This window comes from Tinamus guttatus, unplaced genomic scaffold (assembly GCF_059628265.1).
Source record: "Tinamus guttatus ecotype Peru unplaced genomic scaffold, ASM5962826v1 Tinamus_guttatus_pri_ptg000682l, whole genome shotgun sequence".
In the NCBI taxonomy this organism is placed as follows: Eukaryota; Metazoa; Chordata; class Aves; order Tinamiformes; family Tinamidae; genus Tinamus; species Tinamus guttatus.
The window spans coordinates 64-9976 of NW_028289216.1; the positions used below are offsets into that span (position 1 = coordinate 64).

A 9913-nucleotide genomic window follows, 5' to 3' on the forward strand; every position below is an offset into this window, starting at 1 on the left:
ACTGGTATCTGACACAAAGTTTTCGAAAATGAGAACCATCAAATAAATCATCTTTCAAAATTCTTTCAAATCCTTTATTATTAATGTCTTCTGCTATTTTAGGTGAATTATTTTGTAGTGGTGGTGAAGTGGTGTAGATGGTATACTACAGTTACGATACAGAGACTGTTTGGGTTAGCACCCAAGTGATATTTGGAGATTTTGTCTGCCGGTTTTTCTATCAATTGGACTAAAACTGTAAGTGTTGCTAAAATCTGAAAGTTATACTGGGGACTTAATTCTGTGGAATCATGGTGATGATTATATTTTAAAAGTATTTATAAAGGTATTAACCTGTTCTGTTTTTATTTGCAGTGCAATTAGTTCACATTTGCAGACCTGTGGTTGTTCTGTAGTTTCTAGGAAGCAGTGCAGAAAAAGTGAATAAGGTAATGCACTTCTGAACAAACCAACTGGAATGGCCATTGTTAAGAGTGTTAATGTGTCATTTGCCTATAGATGTACCTGAGGTTGAAGAGAGAGAGAATATCATTATGGAATTGTCTTCAGTTAGTTACTCTAACAGTTATCAATTCTGCTTGAAAAGTGGCTTATAAGTTGTTTTCTGGCAACTTTAAGCAAGGCAATATATTTAATTTTATTCATATTGTTCATAAGGGAATAGTGGATGAATTGGAGATTTTAAGATCAGGTTTGTTAGCTATAAATATGAATTGAACCATTCTGGTGTGACTTGCATAGCTCAGGTCAACAGGTGTTGTCCATGTACTTTAAGAAATGGATATCTGCATAATTTTACTGTGCTGGGGAATACATACTTCTGCATCATGAACTGCTTGTGTTTCATGAAACAGATACACAACTGTAGTTATAAACACACTCCTCAGAATGTGCAGCTTATTAGGATCTTCATCTGTACCATCAGTTTCAAGATATTTGCATACCTATGTCTGCAATCTATTTGAAATTAATTTGTAAATAACTGCAGACTTAGACCCTTAAATTAAGTTGACTCAACTTTTCAGAAGAGCCAAAGAGATGCAAAACACAAATGTAGACCCCTAAAACTGCAAGAAAAACACCATATTTCAACATACTTGCTGTAGCATGTGTAAAACTGACCTAATGTTAGCAACTTTCCAGGGCTAGAAACAACAGGCAGCATTAGCTGCACTTCTTGGTAGAGAATAGTAAAATGTACATATACCACTATGATCCAGAACTCACCGTTGGAGGCTGTCATTTTGGAACAATAAAATTACTACCTTTTTTATAGTCACCCTTTTCTCCATTTTATTAATACTTTTTAACTTTCTTCTAAATCTGTTGATTTCATATTGGTTCAGGTTAAGTATTTGTTATCTTTTCTGTTTTTTCTTGTAATGTTTTTTGTACAAATATGGGAAGTTTTGATGCTTTTTTAAAATTTACTAAGTGTTTAAAAGAAAAATTAAAGGAAGATTTTTTTTTTATTCAGTGTTTTCCAGCTCAAATTTTATACACAGCTTTCTGATTACATATAAAGCTAGTTTCAAATAAATTGAAAATAATTTCTGGAAGATATATATCTGTGTTTGTAGTCCACTGAAATATTTCTAAAATCTTATCTATTTATGGCATATGGCAGTATATCAGCCTTTCACCCAGGAGGGTTTCCCTCCACCCAGGAGGACTTAATTAGACTATTTTTCCATCTTTTCTAATAAATTCACCAAAGTTAATCTTGAATCAAAATATGCACAGACAAATCATGGATTTTATTTTTTAAAAAGTAAATGGAAGTCACTAACTAAATTGCCTCTCTGCTTTCACTCTTTAATCTTCTAATGTTAAAGCCTGTTTGATTCAGAATATCCCTGCAGGTGGGAATGGAAAGAAGGGCTTTATAAAAACATACGATCCTAGAGCCTTCAGGTATTAGATACTATTACGTTTAATGAGGACACTGGTACTACTCAGAGTATTTTCTCTGCAGAGTAGTAACAATATTTTCATGTTCTTAGACCGTGACATGGCTGCTGGAGTATACATGTGGAGAAGCAGTATGGTCAAATAAATTCATTTCCTGACAGAAAATATTTTTCTATATTGGAGTTTTCTCTCCGATCATGTTTTTTTAATTATGGTGTACTGCTCGTTCAGTTCTAGTTTATTTTGTAAGCATAAGACTTTCCATTTACAGAAATTCTCACTTTCGTGTTTTTTTGATAAATATGTGAATGTATCTGTGTGTATTGCTTCAACATAAAATAAAAAGAATACTCGGCCTATTGAATATGTTATAGATTTGGTAAGTAACTGTATATTAGCTACTCTGCAATATATTCCTTTTTTAAAAGTTTAGAAAAAAAAAAAGGTCTTCTTGAGTAAACCTGTTTTAAAATAAGTACTTTGTGATATTTTTAAAAAATGTGAAAGAAAGAAGCTGTTTTGTGTGTATTGAGAGTGATGATAAACTACTCCCAATCAAACGCATACTAACACTTGACGTTCTGTTCATGAGATACAGATAACTGGAGAAAAGAAAATGATCAATTCTTAGATGAAATTTGCTAAATATAATTAGTAAGTATTGTTCCAGGGATATTAGATATTAAAGGCTTAAATAGTTAGGACAGTTTTAAAAAATGTATATTGATAAGCTAGATGTTTGAGAGAAAAAAAAAAGTCTGGAACAATGTGAGTTTCAATATATATCCAGGGCAATATTGGTATTTGATATAAATCAATAGATAGATATACATTGATATAGATATAAATTCTATACAAGTCCTTGTTGTTACTGTGTTCTTGTGCTCATTTTGTCATGGTGCATCTATTCTAAAGAAAATGCTTTCTCTAGCTTGCTTTATAACTAAAATACCTGTTGCAAAGCATCAAATAGATTCTGTCAGAAAGTAGCATGGCATTGGTGGTGTTAAAGATACTGAGCAAGGATAGGGCCTTCCCAAACACAGATAGACAAGAAATTACAGTTTAAGACTGTAGTTAAGATTAGTACCATGGAATATGTGCTAATATTTGAAGATTACTTTTAGTTGTTGCAGGATAGGTGTATGCAAAAGGTTAATGAAAAACATTTTTTACTTTTGATAGAGATCTTAAGGAAATAACATTGAGGAAACATAATAAGCATGGATGTTTATTGTTTAAAAAAATAACTTTGTCTATTGGAGAGAATAGCTAGTGTTTCAGTATGCAGCAATTAACAAGCCTAAATGAGCCAGAAAAGTAATCATAGTAACTCATTTTTAAGTAATAGGAAGACACAGCAAAAGTGATTTGCCCTATGTAGTTGGCTAAGAGAGTTTTGGCAAAAGGTGTAGAGTTTTACTCATTTAATAGGAAATTGGGATAATATGGCTTATGTCTTTATAATTCAAGTGTGTTACTACTCTCCCATTTTATTTCTGGGTCTTCTAAAAAAATTAGCATTTGAAATATGTAGTATGTTCTAGTCAAAAATTGTTTTTCAGGATCAACTTAGTCTTTAATTTTTCTTGTCTTTACAAAACTATTTTTAACACAGTTTTAAAACAATTTTTAAAATGCAGATTGTGAGAACATTGTGTCTGTTTCTTACGCCATCAGAACGGAAATGTTCCAGACTCTGTAGAAATGAATCATCTTTCAAGTATGAGTCAGGACTTTTTGTTCAAGGATTACTCAAAGTAAGTCCATTAGGCAAATTTTATTATGCAATAGCTTAAGATCATTACCCAGCTTGTGTATATGTGTATGCGTATCTAATATGTGACATTTTTACATTCTTGCCTAGAGAAATTTATTGTCTTTCATTCATTGTTTCCTAGTGCTAAAGGTATCCCTTTCACTATCTGTATGTTAAAATTACAAACTGTCTTTTCTACGAGTTACATATTTCTTTTTCCTGAAAAAGAAATATATATCTGGGGTGCAATAATAATTTTCTTTTTCCTGCTTGAGGTAGCTTAGATTCTAACATGCACTGGTTTTGTATTATAGCAAAACCCAATCCTATAGTTTCCAAGCATTTTAAAAGGACTGTAACAATGAGTGCAGATATATAGAAAAGTAGTGCTCCTTGCTTTGGTAAGTCTGTCACATTAGCCTAAATATGTCAGATAAGTATAATACTGAATTCTTAATGGAATCAAGAAGCGGGTCATGTAATAATGAAATGAAATAAACAAATTAACTCAAGACCTGTTTTCTCATCATGACCTAAAGGGAATCATCCATTACTCTAGGACGTTTTACTGGGCTTACTGTCACCAGTTTTGTCAAGTGAAATATGTCTAAACAAATGTCATTTAAACTGTAGGAATGATGTTTTAATGTTGTTTGATTTCACTATAGCTTTGTTTTTTCAAAAGAGTGACTATTTTTTTTCACGATAACAGGATGCAACAGGAAGCTTTGTGTTGCCCTTCCGTCAAGTAATGTATGCTCCATATCCCACTACACATATAGATGTAGATGTCAATACAGTGAAGCAGATGCCGCCTTGTCATGAACACATCTATAAGCAACGACGATACATGAGATCTGAGTTGTCAGCATTTTGGAGAGCTAATTCAGATGAAGAGATGTCTCAGGATCCTATTATCCACACAGATGAGAGTTTCACACCTGATTTGTATGTGCTGTCACGGCTCTCAAAGTTATTTGTTATGGGTTGAGAGAATATCAGTATAAAGCTTTTCAATAAAGTACAGGATTGGGGCTTGCTGTTGCACGAAACTACTTCAACTGTGGTACTTGGTCTTCATCTTTTGGATTTTCCTGGTTCTGTCAGTAGTCTTGCTGCATTAAATGTTACTGAAATTCATTTTCAGTGACGCTTCAAACAGTGTTTTGTTCATTTTGTTGCCTCATTTTAAAAGGAATATATTAGGACAAAGTGTATTTGACAAGGCCTGATGGCTTTTCTGTTTTTGGTTCATTTTGCATGGCAAAAAAATAAGGCATAGAGGTTTTTTGTTACCCTTAAAAATAGCAGGATTATCGTTCACTACAATGGAGTTCACTTAATTTCTGCCAGACCATAAATGGTAATGCCGTTCATGTACAGAAATGTGTAGTGTCTCTTCATGGCATTGCCTTACATGTTTTTTTTTGCTTTCGTTGCAAACGAAATACGTTAGTAAAAGCCTTCCTGGATCAGGTAAATGGTTTCATTTTCAAAAAGAAGGAGAGCTTAACATCAGTACTTTGGGCTCTAGCAATAAATAATTCAATGCAAATAGTTTTTTTTCTTGTCAGGTAGCTCCGTTTTACATTCCTACTGCTATTCCTTTCTGTACTGCTAGAGAGAAACTTCTAACAATGGTCATTTAAAATGTCTGGTTACTAGCACAGATATCTTTGAAAATATTTCAACTTAATTTGAAAATTGGGATAATGGTGACTTACTAGTCTTAGTTTTATTATCTATGAAAAACAGCGCACATTTTTCTATTACTATGCAACAATGTCTGGAATTTCAGCATTAGAAAAGATACCTGAGATTCACTTCAGATAATTTTAAAAAGGAAAATACAACTCAAATATCAATTGAAATGTGAAACAGCTTAACATACTATCTTTGAACAGTTAGAGCAGTAAGAATGTGTATGTATGAATCCAATGTTAGTTTGTTTGTTTTGCGTATTAGGAACCTGTTTGTCACATTTGCACACTATTTCTTTATATTCCATAGTTTGATTTCTGTATACAGCTAATTTTCTGGTGTAATTTTTAACAGATCTTTCACCTGAAACCAGGCTTATCTCTGAGGAGTACTTTTCTTGCACAATTTCTGCTAGTCCTTCACAGAAAAGCCTTAACTTTAATAAAATACATAGAGGATGACACGTAAGTGAATAAGTAATAGAAAATAGACTGTAGGAAATTATGTTCTTTTTGATGTAATCCAGCTTCAAAAATTCTCATCTTTCTTGCAGGCAAAAAGGAAAAAGGCCTTTTAAGTCTCTTTGGAGTTTAAAGATAGACCTTGACCTAACAGCAGAGGGCGATCTTAACATAATAATGGCTTGAGCTGAGAAGATTAAACCAGGTCTACATTCCTTCATCTTTGGGAGACCATTCTACATTAGTGTACAAGAACGTGATATGCTGATGACATTTTAAAATTACCCATTGTTCATGTGTAATATTGCAGTCTTGCATGCTGGTAAAAGAAATCAATGTGAATACCACATTTCAGACAATCACTGATTTATAATGAAGCAATAGTAATAAAGGAAATCTGCAAGAAGCAGGAAGAAGTGCTATCAGACGGAATATCAACTGAAATAGAAGAGCATGCTTTGACTGTTAACAAGCAAGTGTTAACAAGCAATTGTTGATTGTTAACAACATAAATTGCAGCACTGCACAATGGAACTGTGACCTTATTTAAGATGTTATGTTCACTGCCAACCAGGATATTCTGCCACAGATCGTTGGTCTACCATTAAATATTCAGTAATCTAGCATAATTGAGATCTTTCAAAGCACAGAAGATTTGTTTTTCTCAGCTTCTGTTGTCAGTCTTTGGCTATTAACTGCTATTGTTTTATCCACTGTCAGTTTGTATGCAGGCCAGGTCAAAACCTTAAAATCTTCCCGCAGAGCACCAAAGTGATATTCTAAGTATTCTATTTGTATGCTGTAAACCTTTTCATTACTATGTTTTTTTGTTTGTTTTGTTTTTTGACACTTTGGCTCATGGTTAATGTATGCTGTATTGAAACGGGTGACACATCTGTGTTTGATGACGGTGTATTTCTCTTTCTTTTGGATGAAGACAGCAATATGTGTCATGTTTTAGAGTAACCTTATAACTAGTTGTTAATTGTAAAAGAACTGCTCTTGTAGTTTGAAAAGCTGCTATTGCTTGTTTGATGAACTTATTCACAGCAGTCCTTGGAGGACAGTTTCCTCTTTTCAAGGTAGTCTTTACTATCTCTTCCGTGAAATGAGATATAAAATCAATAATTCAGATTCATGTTTTTTTTTAAATGGAATACTCTCAGTTCCTAACACATTCAGAATTCTTTACTTTTCACAGAAAGGAGAGATTTATTGTTAAATATTGAGAGCTCCTGCAGGAAGGCAGTTGTGTCTCAGTTATGTGCTGTTTTTATGAATGAAAATGTTCAACCTCAGTAAGTAGCTGCATCTTGTCCAGCCTTTTTTACTTCTTTTTTTATTATTTTTGGACAACAGACTTCACCAATTTTTCAGGAGCACTTGTCAGAGTTATGCTGACATAAGTTGCTTGTGCTTAGATTCTGTTTGTCTTGCTAGCATTTTCTTTTCCTTCTGCACTTTAGTCGGTTTATAATTAAACTACAAGTCTGATTCATAACCTTTAACTCTCTAGGCTCACAATTGTGGGAGAAATTATAATGAACAGTTTTGAACCTTACATAGAAATAGTGTTAAAGTCTAAATAGATGTAAATGTGGTGCTGCAATTAATCACTGTAGCTTGATAGCCGTTGGAAACGTAACATTAACACTATTAACAGTAAAGCTCTAATTTATTGAATATGCTCTCACTTTTTGACTAAATCCTGGAAACTTAATACTTTTGTTACACTTCTGTCAGCACAGAATGTATTATGAAGTAAATTATTAAATGCATCTGCATGCCCTGTTGTAAATCTTGTTCAGAAAATGAAAGTATTCTAAGAAAACTCATACAGACTTTTTGCCTTGAGTTTCTGCTGAAATTTTTCAAAGAATTATTGTTCAGTATCTGAATCATGTAAGCCTTTATCCTTTGACACAAAGAACGAACAAACTTCTCATTAAAAGTAAGAAATGTTTATTCTAAGATGGGAACAATATAGGAACATTGTCAAGGAATGCAGGGATGCAATGAGGAAAGCCAAGGCCCCTGTGGAATTAGAGGTAGCAAGAAGTGCCAGGAACAATAGGAAGGGCTTCTATAAATACACCAGCACCAAGAGGAAGACTAGGGAAAATGTTGGTCCGCTGCTGAATGGGGGGGGGGGGGGGGGGGGGCCTTGGTGACAGAGAAGGAAGAGTTACTAAATGCCTTATTTGCTTCTGTCTTTACTGCCAAGGATGGTCACCGTGAACTACAGGGACCAGAGACAAAACAGAAAACCTGGAGAGAGGAAGACTTTCCATCGTTGAGGAGAATTGGGTTATAGATTATTTAGGCAAACTGAACACACATGGAACAGCACACAAGAGTGCTTAGAGAGCTGGCGGGGATTATTGCTGAGCCACTCTCCATCATCTTCGAGAGGTCATGGAGAGCAGGAGAGGTACCGGAGGACTGGAAGAAAGCCAGCATCACTCCAGTCTTCAAAAAGGGCAAGAGGGAAGACCTGGAAAACTGCAGGCCAGTCAGCCTCACCTTCTTCTCTGGAAAGGTGATGGAGCAGCTCATCCTAGAGACCATCTCTAGGTATGTCAAGGAAAAGAAAGTGATCAGGAGTAGTCAGCATGGATTCACCAAGGGAAAGGCATGTCTGATGAACCTGATAGCCTTGTACAATGGGATGACAGGCTGGATGGATGAGAGGAAAGTCATGGATGTTGTCTGCCTCGATTTCAGCAAGGCTTTTAACACAGTCATAGAATCATAGAATGCTTAAGGTTGGAAGGGACCTTTAGAGATCATGTAGTCCAACCCCGCTGCACATGCAGGGTCACCTAGAGCATGTGGCACAGGGTGGCATCCAAGTGGGTTTTGACTCCACAACCTCTCTGAGCAGCCTGTTCCAGTGGTCTGTCACACTCACTTTCAAGAAGTGTTAAGAAGCACCCTCACTGCTCCTTATCTGCACCTTTTTTGGGGGGGGCATGCTTACAGTACAACTGTACAGAACTTTGTGTGTCCCTTCAGTGGTCACATTGCTCAGACACATATATAACATATTTATATATTGTTTCTGGATATGGTATCACAGTGGTGCAAAATACTTATATACTCCTATTGGTTAAATATGCTTCAGTAGGCACTTAGATAATGCTTCTAGGCAAGGTAATATTATACCTGACGGTGATGATTTTGATTGTGGCACTCTTGATTTCTACATGTTACAAGCCTCTGTTTTTGTTATAGTTAGCTAAATCGTATAAGTTTGCAGTCATACATATTGTTCTATTTAGGCATAAGGAAAGCTAATTCGGTTTTACACTCTTTCCTATTTCTTTGTAATATAGCATGGATTAAGGGCAGTGGTCCTGAAACAGTACCTCCAAAACCAGGGTTTCTTTTGTACTTTGTAGCCAAATCGTGGTTTGCTTTGTATGAAAAAGGTATCTTATGGAAATATGAGGAGAGCAAGAAAGGCAGGTTGGTTATAAGTTTGACATTCTCGTATGTTCAGCCCTTGGTTTTGAGTGGAAGACTTAAAGAAGACAAACACACGGAAAAGGACACAAATACATGCAAAAGAGTGCCAGATTTGTTTTATGCAAATTCAGATTAGTTTATGCAATTGGTTTTCTGCCACATTGACAATCCCAAATCAGTTACGATGACAAACGGAAAAAAAGATGATATTCAGTGTTTTTAAAAGCTTCATAGGATTTAGTACAACTCAGTCATCCTTAGATATACTTGAGAATTTTACCTGGAGAAATGGCCATCTGAGATCACTCCATTATACAGTTGCATTATCTGTGTGCTTAATATAGGCAAGATTGTACATGCTTGATTTATTTATCTATCTATTTATTTATCTGTATTTTCTCCAAGAGCATGGCACTGAATATTCATAGCATTCAGTGCCATTCCTCTACTACATGTGGATTTTTAATATGACCATATATATAACTATGAAAAACAAGTCCTTTATTTTTTTATTTTTCTGAAAAGATAGGAGTTTAAAGTACTGAGCAGATGTACACTGGAGACTTCCCATCATGTAATCTGTGCTTCATTGTTCAAATGACTTGAAATTACT

At 34.7% G+C, this 9913-nt stretch overlaps 2 long non-coding RNA genes across 2 annotated transcripts; both read left to right on the forward strand.

Moving 5' to 3' along the window:
* Positions 1-401: 401 nt before the first annotated feature.
* Positions 402-4469, forward strand: LOC148591881 (uncharacterized). Its single transcript, XR_015914006.1, has 3 exons — positions 402-428; positions 3555-3671; positions 4383-4469. It is a non-coding gene; the product is annotated as an uncharacterized LOC148591881 (long non-coding RNA).
* Positions 4470-5113: 644 nt separating this feature from the next.
* On the forward strand, positions 5114-5839 carry LOC148591882 (uncharacterized). Its single transcript, XR_015914007.1, has 2 exons — positions 5114-5146; positions 5726-5839. It is a non-coding gene; the product is annotated as an uncharacterized LOC148591882 (long non-coding RNA).
* The last annotated feature ends 4074 nt before the right edge of the window (positions 5840-9913 follow it).